The 13,210-nt window shown below is 36.4% G+C and overlaps 1 long non-coding RNA gene across 1 annotated transcript in view; it reads left to right on the forward strand.

The window, feature by feature from the left end:
* LOC149750729 (uncharacterized) overlaps positions 1 to 12,807 on the forward strand; it is a 41,724-nt gene extending 28,917 nt beyond the window's left edge. The window contains exon 3 of the long non-coding RNA XR_016394976.1: positions 4,731 to 12,807. This is a non-coding gene — a long non-coding RNA (uncharacterized LOC149750729). The remainder of the gene's footprint in view (positions 1 to 4,730) is intronic.
* Positions 12,808 to 13,210: the final 403 nt, after the last annotated feature.

Below are 13,210 nucleotides of genomic sequence, written 5' to 3' on the forward strand. Positions count from 1 at the left end.
GTAAACCTACTCCTAAAGTATGGCCATTCTGAAGTTTCAACTAAATGTTTAGGGTATTCTAGCTGGTGAGAAAACCAATATCTCTCAACACTGTGCAAGCTCCAGAATCTCTGTTCATCTCAGAAAGCCTTGCATATGTTCTTTGTAAGACCTCATAGTCATCCTGCACATGTATAGCTTAGCATTCAGCCAAAACTCAAGGAAACACTATGAAGATTCTTAGAGCTCCTTCTCTGTACAGAGAAACACCCTTCCCTGGGACACTTCTCCACAAATTCTAAACACATCAGCCTTCCCATACTGGGATCTCTGTTTCCTGTGCCCAACAAGATCTTTGCTTTTTAGGCTCCACTCCTTTGTTCCATGCCTTGGAAAGGCAAAAAGGCAGAAAACCTGGATGAATGCCAAGTTCACCTCCAGTGTTTCCCTTCTCTCAAAGACGGCTACTCTGCTCTGCAGGTTGCTCAACACCTGAAAACAATCACTTTGTATATTTTGTCAATTTTATAGTTATTTGTTATAGGACAGTAAATCCCCTCCCATTACTCCCCCTAAGTCAGACTATTCCATCTTTTATGTGCCGTCCTCCAGCCTGAGATCACCTTCCCAGTCCTTTCCTCTTCAACTGCATAGCCCACCTCTACTCCTTTCTGTTCCTTGACATAAATGCGTCCTTGCTCCCCAGCTCATTTTGCTCTCTCCATGAACACCTGCAGATTTATTATCCCACTGACATTTATTATATGTGCTGGAGACAGGAATCTGGGAGAAGGTACAATGGTTTATAGTACTACAATTTTTTAGAATAGCTTTCTCCAAAACTTTTCCTCAAATTATCTGCATCTTATTTATAATAAATATCATTTCCTGGCAAAGAAAACACATGCTATAATACTTATGAAAATTGTCATTCAAATAAGATGCAATGTATATAATAATTTCCATCTTCAGAGAGTATATAAATGTTTGATTAGATTTCATTTTTCATATACAGTATATGCATGTATTTTTAAGCTATATTACACACTAAAATAAACTTCAACATACTTACTCAAACGTGTTTTGCAACAAATTTCCAACATATTGGAGGATACCACTTAATAAGGGCTGCCAAACTAACGTGCCTTTGTTTAGTGTCAGAATACAGATCTTCTTGCCAATTCTAAGCACATACTTAACCTTCTTTTAAGTGTGCAATTGATTAGTCTTTGTCCTGTTCTTTTTATGAATTGCATATGTTTGCTTCTATAAAGCTTTACAAGCATGTCACTTTTTCACTGGGATCAATCAGAAGTTTCTTCATATACTATAGCCAAAATAAAGCTAAAGAAATAAAATGGAAGCTGAGACTAGCAGAAGATGGCAACTGTCATCCATAAAACCCAATGTCAGGTTGTTGAATCCATCAAAACTGTCTCATTGATGTCATTAACTGACTTATTTTAAGTACAATAAGTGCTAAAAATTTGAATTTTTCAAATCAATCATTATTAATAAAATATTGCTTTCATATATTTATAGGTTTTATATATTGGATGTCCACAGACAATATCATTTTTATTAAAGATATTTCCCTTCCAAAAAATGTTTTTGAAAGCCACTATTTAAGATGAGCAAAAAGCTTCAATGTTCAGGAAAACCTTAGACTGATTCTGGCTTAAATACTTTGCTTTTTCCTGGGTCTTCCTGTCTTTTTCTTGCCCCTCTGTAGTCTCCTCCCCCCATTTCTACCTCCTGTGACAGGCAGAAAGGCTACTCTTCATGCCATTTTCATAACCATTATTTCTAATAATAGCATAAGTATAACCAAATCTAACTAACATTTCCTCTATTAGTAAATATTTACTTTGTCTTCAATATTTCATTACAGTGAACACTATCCTAAAGATATTCAAGGCTATAAATTATTTTTCTTTTTTTAGACTTATTTTTTTAATTAATTAATTTATTTTTGGCTGCATTGGGTCTTTGTTGCTGCACGTGGGCTTTCTTTAGTTGCGGCGAGCAGGGGCTACTCTTCGTCGCAGTGTGCGGGCTTCTCATTGCAGTGGCTTCTATGGTTGTGGAAGCATGGGCACACGGGCTTCAGCAGTTGTGGCACACAGGCTCAGTAGTTGTGACTCGCAGGCTCTAGAGCACAGGCTCAGTAGTTGTGGCGCACAGCCTTAGCTGCTCCGCGGCGTGTGGGATCTTCCCGGACCAGGGCTCAAACCCGTGTCCCCGGCATTGGCAGGCGGATTCTTTTTTTTTTTTTTCCAGTACGCGGGCCTCTCACTGTTGTGGCCTCTCCCGTTGCGGAGCACAGGCTCCGGACGCGCAGGCTCAGCGGCCACGGCTCACGGGCCCAGCCGCTCCACGGCATGTGCGATCCTCCCGGACCGGGGCACGAACCTGTGTCCCCTGCATCGGCAGGCGGACTCTCAACCACTGTGCCACCAGGGAAGCCCGGCAGGCGGATTCTTAACCACTGCACCGACCAGGGAAGCCCTTTAGATTATTTTCTTATGACAGACTCAAAGTAGTGGAGTATTAGATTAAAACTACTATTTTCCATTTCTTAAAAGACTTTTAGCAAATCATTTCAGTAGACAGTGAGAACCACTTCAAACTGGAAAGCAAATACTATCCTATGTCATCTGCTCAAATTTAATTTCACAGAAAAACCTCTGCCTTTTAAGTCATAGATATTAACCTGTTAGACATTTGTTTTGCATTCCTTGCTCCAGGGAACTTCCCTTACCTCCCCACCACTCCAAAGCTGGGGTTATGTTCCTTTTGGGGGGCCCTCAGGGGCCTCTTTGCTTTAACCTTTTACAGCACTAACTGTTTCATAATTGCTCATTCATTTTTGCTTCATCCCCAGATTTTATGTACCTGCCACCAGAGGCTTTACCTTGTTCACAGATATATTCCCCAGAACCTAGAACAGTGTCTGGCACACAGCAAGGATGCTATAATTTTTGCTGAATTAATTAGTTATCTTTATTAAGGAAGTGACTACATATCCTTTTTCATGTCCTTAAAATTCACAGTTTGGGGGTTTGTTTTGATTTTTGTCCTACCAACTACAGCAATGCTTAGCATACCTCATGGCACACAGACATACAAAAAAATAAGTTTTGAATGCATCAATAAACTAGTTCATTTACTTTAAAAAAGGACATGATATTCCAGAACAAACCAAATCTGATAGGTATACTGTTTTAGGATTTGGGGATTACAAAGAGATCTAGCAGTCAGAGTAAATATTTGCTTACTTGATGTGTCATTCACATTTCAGACCTGAACCTACCATTGTCTATGTGACCTTAAGTAAGTCCTTTATGCTTCTTAGCTTCAGTTTCTTCATGTATAAAATTATGTGGTTAGACCAGATCATCAGTATGTGTTCTTCCAGTTCATTTTAACTTTACTTTGGAAGGGAATTCATTGAGTTATAATAAGACAATGTGACACACAGAGCTCAGTAACCCTGTGTTTTTGGTTTTTAAATTTGCTGTTTTACTGTAATTTCTTAATTACAAAACTTCTTTGAAAAAACATAAAGTACTTGTGAAAGCCTGATAAAGTTAGATGATTGTCCACTGGTAAGAGAGTAAATTTGTGTGCTTCTAATGGTCATCAGAGGAGTTATTTGGGGCCATGAATATTTCTTTGTTTGGTTGGGCAGGTTGTTACTGTGGTTGTATAATAACTGACACTAAAGCTCAGTGTAGCTCTTTCAAGACTCTGGTATCCTTTTCAGAGATACGGCACATAGTATTGTATGTTAACTAACTTTAACAAAAGAATAAAGTAGGGTAATCCCCATACCCATCTCCTTTTGAAAGGCCTATGTCTAAATACCTTTTAAGACTCCAGGGGTAAACCAAATTATCTAGGAATCTAATAGTTTTGTTCCTACATTTTAGTTCCCATTTGAAATGGCACTAATCCCTCAGTAGACCGATAATCATATATTCACACCATTGAATATGCTAGTCTTGGGAGTGGTAAAGGAATAACTGTATTCCTCCATCTGCCCCTGATTTCTCATAAAGATAAAGCACAAATGTATCACTTGGAGTGCAAGTCAGTGATCAGTGGTGCAAGAAGGAAGCCCACAGCAAAGTCAGAAGTGATGGCACAAGCTTATGTGCTATAGGAACGTTCTGGAGAGGGCACAGGGAGGAAAGGAAGACTAGACATTGTGCCTAACATAGGTTAGAGGACATCGCCCTCTGAAAGGGGAAAAGAGGGTGATCTAACAAACTACATAATTGCACATTTTTATTGTTATCATTGTATTACTACAATTATGTGCTTCTGGTTCAATGGCTTGAGGCTATATATATTTTATGACTAAAATATATATAGTCTTATTATCCAACAAGATATCTCTGCCTTCTTCCTTTTCTCTCCTCCTTTACCTCCTCTGTATCATCATGTTTTTTTTTTTTTCTTTGCCTCCCTGGTACCGTCAGATTTATGAAGCTCAGTCTATTGATTCATTTATGACTTCTGGACATTTAGTATTCAGATTAACAGCCTTGTTCAGTGTGTTCTGTCTTACTTTCTTGTATGTAATTGTTTTTATAATTGTAGAAAATTTTTAAATATTTTAACTTATTTTTATTTCAAGTAGTTTGTTTAAAGTTGTAATCAGGAATTGCTATAATAAAGGGAAAATTGTTTAAACTTGCTCATGTTTCAAATATGTAATAAATCTTAAATGCTTTATTTCCTCCAAGGTAACTCTTCAGAGACATATCTAGCATCTCAAATCATCTCTAAGTCTGGACTTAGATGGCATAAAGAAGAGCCCTCTGGGGGAGGCTGATGACTTCATACTTAAAATCTATTCTCCTGGCAACATTGGAAACTCAGATATGTTCCAGGCAAAATTTCACCCCTAAGCAGTCATAATTCCAATCTTAAATTCTCAGAATTTCTAAAGCAGAATAATTTTATACAAATCTCCTCTCTGCAGAATCTCTATTTTTGGTTTCTTCACCATACTGACTTCTTAATCAAAGCCTTTCTCCTGTCATACAAATTTGCCTAGGAAGTGCTCAGTTCTAAAGGAAACCTTTTCAGTATATATTGGTCAGGATGAGCTAGTCTATGCTACAGCAACAAGTTACCCCTCAATCTCATTTTATAACACACTGAAAGTTTGTTTATAGCTTACATCAGTGTGGGTTGGTCAACTCTCTTCTAAAAGGTAGTTCAAGGACTCTCATTAGGTACTCCATTAGGAAGATATGAACCCTGTAGTTGCCATGAGGAGAGAGTTAGAATTAATTGAATAAAAGGTCAGATCTAAAAGTGGTATAAATCATTTCTGCCTATATTCCATAGCCCCAGCTTAACTGCAGGGGAGACTAAAAAATATAGCTCTCAAGTGAGTCCAGAAAGAGAAAATTATGTGGTATTGTCACTGCTACACACTATAATCCTTAGTCCCAAGAAGCAAACATGGAATTTCATAACCACAAACTCTGTGAGACATATAATTGAATTTTTTCTAACTCTGAAAAGGTTTGGAAATTGATTTCCCAATGATTTTCCTGTAGCCTAGCAAGATAGGAAAAGCAATGTATTGATTCATACCTATATACCTACCTACCCTTATTCATCCACCCATATATTCATTCAACAATATTTCTTTTATACAAGCAAAAAAACATATCTGATTTTTTCCATGTAATAGTGCATCTTAAAGATTGTTCCATATCTATATTTATATAGATAGATACATACATAGTACAGAACTATCTCAATCATTTTAATAGTTATAGCTATTCACTATACTTCCCTATTAAAAGACAGGTTGTTTCCAGAGAACACACTTAATACATCTTTGAATATATATGCAATTATGTATAGATAATTCAGATTCCTAGAGGCAAAGAGAACTGTTGGGTTCACAAGCCAAAAATTAATGTTAGTACATAGCTGTGACCATTAACTCAGCCAAGATGACGGGTATATATTTTCTAACTGGTTTTGTTCTGTCCTAATTGTTTAACTTTAATCATCTTTTTGTATATGTGTTTTATTATTATAATAAGAACCTATTATGTAGCTTAGCAGCTCATAGCAATTATCAGGTCTAGAAGTAGAAATAAAAACAAAAGCTGTAAGGAAAAAGAGAATGATAGAGAAGGGAAAAAAATCAGTTTAAAAAGTGAAAAAGAAAGGAAGGGAAGGATGAAATAAGGGGAGGAAAAGAAAAAAAAATACAGATGGACAGGCAGACATTCAGAGAGGAAGGCAGGAAGGAGCCTTTGGAAAATTAAATGATGTTTTCAAATTATGTTTCCAAAGCCAGATTAACATTGAAACCAAAAGCCAAGAAAACACAAAAATAGAAAACTATGGACCACTCTCATTTGGGAAATTACCCCCAAAGTCCTAAATGAAACACTGGCAAATAAAATACAGCAATATATTAAAGTATAATATTCCATAACCTAGTGGGATTCATGCCACAATAAATCCAATATCTAGATTTTCTAAATACCTCAGTCTCCCCAATACCTAGAACAGAGCTTTGCACTTTGAGTAAGTATGTACTAAGTTGATGAATAAATGTATGAATAGTGAAAATGTTTTAATATAATTCATCATATTAATAGATTCAAGGAGAAAAATTATGTGATCATCTCTAGAGATGCCAAAGACGCACTAATAAAATTCAGCATATATTCCTGATTAAAAAAATATCGATAAAATAAGATTGAGATCCTGCCTTAATATTGTTTTAGATAGACAGATTGAGAAGCAACTAAAAATTCGTAAGTAGCAATAACAAAATTCATCAAGGTGGTCCTGCCACATTACTGCATAAATCAATGGTCTTGAAATATACAAATAATAACTACTTAAAAATATAATAGAAGAGAATACCCAATTTATAATAGTAATAAAAAGATACGATAGTTAAGAATACCCTTAACAGATAATGTGAAAGATTTATAAAATTGAAAATTTTTAATTTTACTAAAGGACATTTTAAAATGTTTACAAATAGAAATATATATCCTGTTTCTCAATAGAAAAGCCCTCAATATTATAATATTCTATCATTTTTAAGCCAACCTAAAAAATTATATATATATATTATATTTATATACTTATATATATCAATACTTAGTGGCAATGGTGGTAGAAAAGGGGCTTTGTGGGGGACTACAGTGTTTCTAACACGTATTGAAAAGGTAACAAGACTAACCCAAGATACCTGAAGAAGAATAACAAGTAAATTCTAGCTGTATCAGATATTGAAACATACTATCCAATTCCTACTGCATCATAACAACTCCAATACTTAGCAGTGTAAGACAACCATTTCATGATATTCCTGAAATCCTTGGGTCAGGAATGCAGGGCACAATGATGGTGTGTTGCTTCTAGAAACATTAGAATAACTGGGAGTGACTCAGCATTTGGGGGTTGGAATCATAACAGCTTCACTCACATGTCTGCTGCCTGGGCTAAGATAACTTGTAGATACAGCTCGGCTAGAGCACCTACACATGTTCTCTTCATGAAGCCAGGCCAGAACATTCCTAGAAAAAGCCAGCCAAAACACTGGTTTGATGATTTGCCTCTGAGAGGAGCAAGTTAGTTGGCAGAGGTGGGAAGAGTAGGAGAAAAGGGAGGAAATGAAGAAAGGGAGAGTCCAAAATACGAAGGAGACTCACATATTAACTTTTATCTTTTTTAACTAGTTAATATATCAAAAAAAGTTAGCCTAAGTGAAGTTTTACATCTATTTACGATATACTTGATAAATTAACTGAAACTTCAAATTTCTTTATGTTCTGCTAGAATTTTTTCAGGATACAATGGTAAAATAATTATTTTTTCAAGATTAGAAGCTCTGTTGTTTTTTTAATGGGAAAATAATTATTTGGTTTTTTGAAGGATGAATGTAAGTTCTAACGCACAGAGCAAAAAAGTTGTATGCATATTATTTGGGTGAAGTCAAAGGAAGTTCGTACCATCACTTCAAAATATTCATGCTTATAACAAAATACACACAATGCTTTTTTCTTAATTTAATAAAAATGAAAGCAGGGGCTTCCCTGGTGGCGCAGTGGTTGAGAGTCTGCCTGCCGATGCAGGGGACACGGGTTCGTGCCCCGGTCCAGGAAGATCCCACATGCCGCAGAGCGGCTGGGCCCGTGAGCCATGGCCGCTGAGCCTGCGCGCCCAGAGCCTGTGCTCCGCAACGGGAGAGGCCGCAGCAGTGAGACGCCCGCGTACTGCAAAAAAAAAACAAAATGAAAGCAGTATTTCCCTCATATTTGTTTCATGTTTGACACTACTGCTTCTTGTTTGGCCCAAGTCAGGGCCTGAGCTTTGAGATAACCCCAATTACTGGCAACCTACTGACAGTAGGTATAAGTAGAATGCTCCGGGGAAGACTGCTATATGAGCCTCAGGAAGGCAGCCTGTGAGATCAAAAAAATCTAAACAGAAAATGTGTCACCACAAATTCAGCTTTGGAGTCAAATTCATAAGATCAAGAATTTCGTGCCTTGGAGTTCCCTAGTTTTCTATACGAATGGCATAGTCTTGTTAAATATTAATTAAATTTATTAATATCATTCTATACTGAGGTTCAGCCTGTATTTCAAATTTCCATAGTGATCCAAAGGAGACTATCACCGTAGTGTCAACTTGCTACAAAATGATTACCTAGAAATTCTAAGTAAGCCCTGATACATTAACTATACAAGCTGGGAAATAAATTTCATAACATTGAGTTAGATATCAAAGCATGATGGAATTTCAATAATAACTTTGTTACAAGGATATCAAACCCAACCTTAGTCTGGGCATATACAATTACTTCAGCCATGAGGTCAATAAAGCCATTTCTATGAAGCTCTTCTTGAAATGAGGAAGAGAGTGAGCCCTTCAGGAATTGTCAGAATTAGGACACCTCTCATAGCAGCCTTCCTTAAGTCTTTACCATTGTTGCCTTATGGTCCAAGAGTTCTCTTTTCTATATTGTCCCTGTTGTATCTTGAGGCTGAATACAGTGCTGGCACTTAATAGGCAAAAAAAAAAATCTTTGTCCATTGAAACTAGTTGGAATATATTGACAAAACTTAGTTTCCTCAAGGGCAAGTCCAGTAAATCCATGATTTGCTATTACCAGAAGTTATGCTAAGCACTTTATATTTATTATTCACATATTATTCTCAAAACAACACCGAAAGGTAGTTACTATTATTTCAATTAGACAACTAAAAAGAAAAAAAATTGAGGCTTAAAGAGGTTGAGTAACTTGCCCAAACATATACAATGAAAGAGACAAAATTTGAATTCCTGCTCAAACCCCTAGGCTGCCTCTCAACTCAGGTCTGTACAAGACTAATTGCTATCTATAATCTCACAGCTAGCCTTCCCCACTCCAAGTACATACATTAAAGAGAACAGGTAAGGTGACAAACAAAAACTACTAGGTAAGCAAATTCCTATAAAAGAACTATTTTGAATATATATCAGGCCATTTAGAAATGCTGACTTTCCCATCCTAAGAATGCCTCTGTTATTCTCTGGCACCATTGCATTAAGGATCAACTTTTGCTCTTTAATTCCTACAGCAAGAAAATAAACATGATGTCTCTAGAGCACTAGCATGAATATCACTCTCTGAAATTGTGCCCTAGAGGAAGAGGTTGGCAAGGGAAAATTGTCTTCCAAAGGCTTATATGCTTGCTAGTCACTTCTTACTTTATGGTTGCTATCATTTCCTAAACGAGGTTATGTAAGTAAAACAAAGATAGACTTAAAAAAATTATTATTAAGTAACTCTAATATTCCATTTTGCATCATTAAAGGTCAAGGGCTAAATAGCTACCTCTGGCTTGTAAATTTCTTTTACTTCTTTAAAGAAGAAAGTCACAGAAAGAGATTTCTATGTCAGTTCCTGGAGAGAATGCTAATAAAGTCCAGGGAGGACCATGGTCAAAAAGATATGCTCTCAGGTCTCACTGAAAGACAACTTCCAATGGTTAGATCCATTCTTCTGCTAAGTTGTAATTTCACTTGTGTACTGTCTTCAAGTATGCGGAAGAGAGACAAGGACAACAGAAAAATGAGAATCTAGGGGTTGGTGCTTGACAAGTTTTCTGTAATTTGATTTAGTCTATAACACCAATTAATCTTTTGCAAAAGACCTTTTTGATGCCTTCAATTCATTTCCAGTGACAATATATTTGCACGCACAGGTCTTTTCGTGCAACATTTACTAATGTTGTGGTAATGGGGCTTTAGAAAAGAAATGCTTATTGTTTCATTGTATTTTTAAACATTTATTTATTTATTTTTGGCTGTGTTGGGTCTTCGTTGCTGTGCACAGGCTTTCTCTAGCTGCAGTGAGTGGGTGCTACTCTTCGTTGCGGTGCACGGGCTTCTCATTGCGTTGGCTTCTCTTGCTGCGGAGCGTGGGCTCTAGGCGCACAGGCTTCAGTAGTTGTGGCAAGTGGGCTCAGTAGTTGTGGCTTACAGGCTCTAGAGCGCAGGCTCAGTAGTTGTGGCGCACAGGCTTAGTTGCTCTGCGGCATGTGGGATCTTCCCAGGCCAGGGCTCGAACCCATGTCCCTTGCATTGACAGGCAGATTCTTAACCACTGTGCCACCAGGGAAGCTCTCACTGTACCTTAATAAAGGTTAATGCATGTCTCAACTTTTTCTGACTTTTAGGACTAAAAGTGAACTTAAGTAGCAATAAAGTTAAATAATCTGCTGCCCTCAAGGGACATAAACATCAATTTTCTGGCACCTCATATTTACCAATGAAATTACATTAAACAGTGAAATATTAGCTCTTTTAGCTTTCACTTGCTTCCTATAATGTAATGAGGAAGCACTGTATCACTTAGTCTGCTCCTTCCTTCTGCCAAATCCATCTCTGAGTTTCTGGCAGGACTAAAAGAATGTACCTGAGGTGATTACCAATATGTTAGATTATTAAAAATTAAGTACCCCAGCATTCTCTTTTACATTCATTTTCCAGGACAATTGTCTAGAATACCTGAATTAAAGGCTACTCCTTCACAGCCTTAACCTTGAATTGCTTCATTCTGAAGACAGAAGGCCTATCTCACAATCTGGACATTTTAATGGTGATGTAAATTACTGACTCTAAAGAAATAACCAACTTTTAACAAGAGGCAACCAACTACATCGTGGAAAAACTTAGGCTCAATGTTAATCAGATAGGATACAACCAATATGACTCAGAATTCACTCTCTGCATCACATATATCATCAACAAAGGTGGTTTTTATCATGGTAATTGGCCTGGGCTGGGTGAACCGATCTTAGAACAGATGGACAAAAACCTTAACAAAAATAACCACAAATGGCAAAGTCACCTGAAACATAAACATCTGATATTTAACCTTTTTGTTATGCCTTAGGAAAGGAAGGAGATCCCGAGATACATATACAAAGATGTTTAGTTTCTTCTATGTTCATGGCAAGAACTGATGATCAGATGATGTAGTAGAAATCACCAAACAACTTTTAGTTCCTGTTCTGACATTAATTGAGTGGCCTTGTGGGAAGTTACTTAAGCTCTCTGGCATAAGTCTATTTGGTTGTAAAATTATTATATTTTGCTATACCTTCTACATCCCCTTACAGCTATAAAACTTCAAAATTCTATCAATACAATAATTTATTATGAAGCATGTAATACAGTATCTTTGTTTTGTTCACTGCTGAATTTGAGCACTTAGAATTGTGCCCAACACATAGTAAATTCTCCATAACTATTTCTTGAATGAATATAGCATCCTTAAGTGTTTGTTGAATGAATGCATATATAAAGTATGTAACCTTTCAGTTTATTACTGGCTATATTATTATTTACATACAGAGAATATGTTGTGAAGAATTTTTTTGAAAACTCCCAAAGTACCACGAGTTAAAGTTCATGGTATAAAAAAAGAAGTTAAAACATAAGGACAGTATTTTCTAATTTTTTCACTCCATAAAATACCCAGAGATTAATAAATGAGCAGCCACATGCAGTATAACAGATCAAGATCAATTATACTATAAGACCAGATGCCATAAAACTCCTAGAGGAAAACATAGCACAACACTTTTTGACATAAATCACAGCAATATTTTTTTGTTTCTGTCTCCTAAAGCAAAGCAAATAAAAGCAAAAATAAACAAATGGGACCTAACTAAAAAAAAAAATTTTGCACAGCAAAGGAAACCATCAACAAAATGAAAAGACAATGTACTGAATGGGAGAAAATATATGCAAATGATATGACTGATAAAGGATTAATAACCAACATATATAAGCAGCTCATACAACTCAACATCAAAAAAAAAAAAAAACCTGATTAAAAAATGGACAGAATAGACATTTTTCCAAAGAGGAAATGCAGATAGCTGACAGGTACATGAAAAGATGCTCAACATTGCTAATCATCAGGGAAATGCAAATCAAAACCACAATGAGATATCATCTCACACCTGTCAGAGTGCCTATCCTCAAAAAGAACACAAATGACAAATGTTGGCAAGGATGTAGAGAAAAGGAAACCCTTGTACACCGTTGGTCAGAATGTAAGTTGGTGCAGCCACTGTGGAAAACAGTATGGAGGTTTCTCAAAAAGCTAAAAATAGAACTACCATATGACCCAGCAATTCCACTCCTGGGTATGTAACCAAAATAAACAAGAACACTAATTCGAAAAGACACATGTACCCCAATGTTCATAGCAGCATTATTTACAATTGTCAAGATATGGAAGCAACCTAAGTGTCCACAGACAGATGAATGGATAAAGAAGACGTGGCATATATATATATATATATATATATATATATATATATATATATAAACACATACATACATACAATGGAATACTACTCAGCCATAAAAAAGAATGAAATTTTGCCACTTGCAACAACAATGGAGAGAATTGGAGGGCATTATGATAAGTGAAATAAGTTAGACAGAGAAAGACAAATACTGTACGATATCACTTACATATGGACTCTTAAAAATACAACAAATAGTAAATATAACAGAAACATGCAGATTCACAGATGTAAAGAACAATCAGTGGTTACCCGTAGGGAGAGGGAAGAGGGAGAGGCATTCTAGGGGCAGGAGGGTAAGAGGTACAAACTATTAGGTATAAAACAAGCTACAAGGATATATCGTACAACACGGGGAATAT

The sequence above is a fragment of the Delphinapterus leucas genome, chromosome 1 (genome assembly GCF_059928025.1).
Source record: "Delphinapterus leucas isolate spDelLeu-1000000601 "Yukka" chromosome 1, BTC_Dleu_Yukka2, whole genome shotgun sequence".
Lineage (NCBI taxonomy): Eukaryota > Metazoa > Chordata > Mammalia > Artiodactyla > Monodontidae > Delphinapterus > Delphinapterus leucas.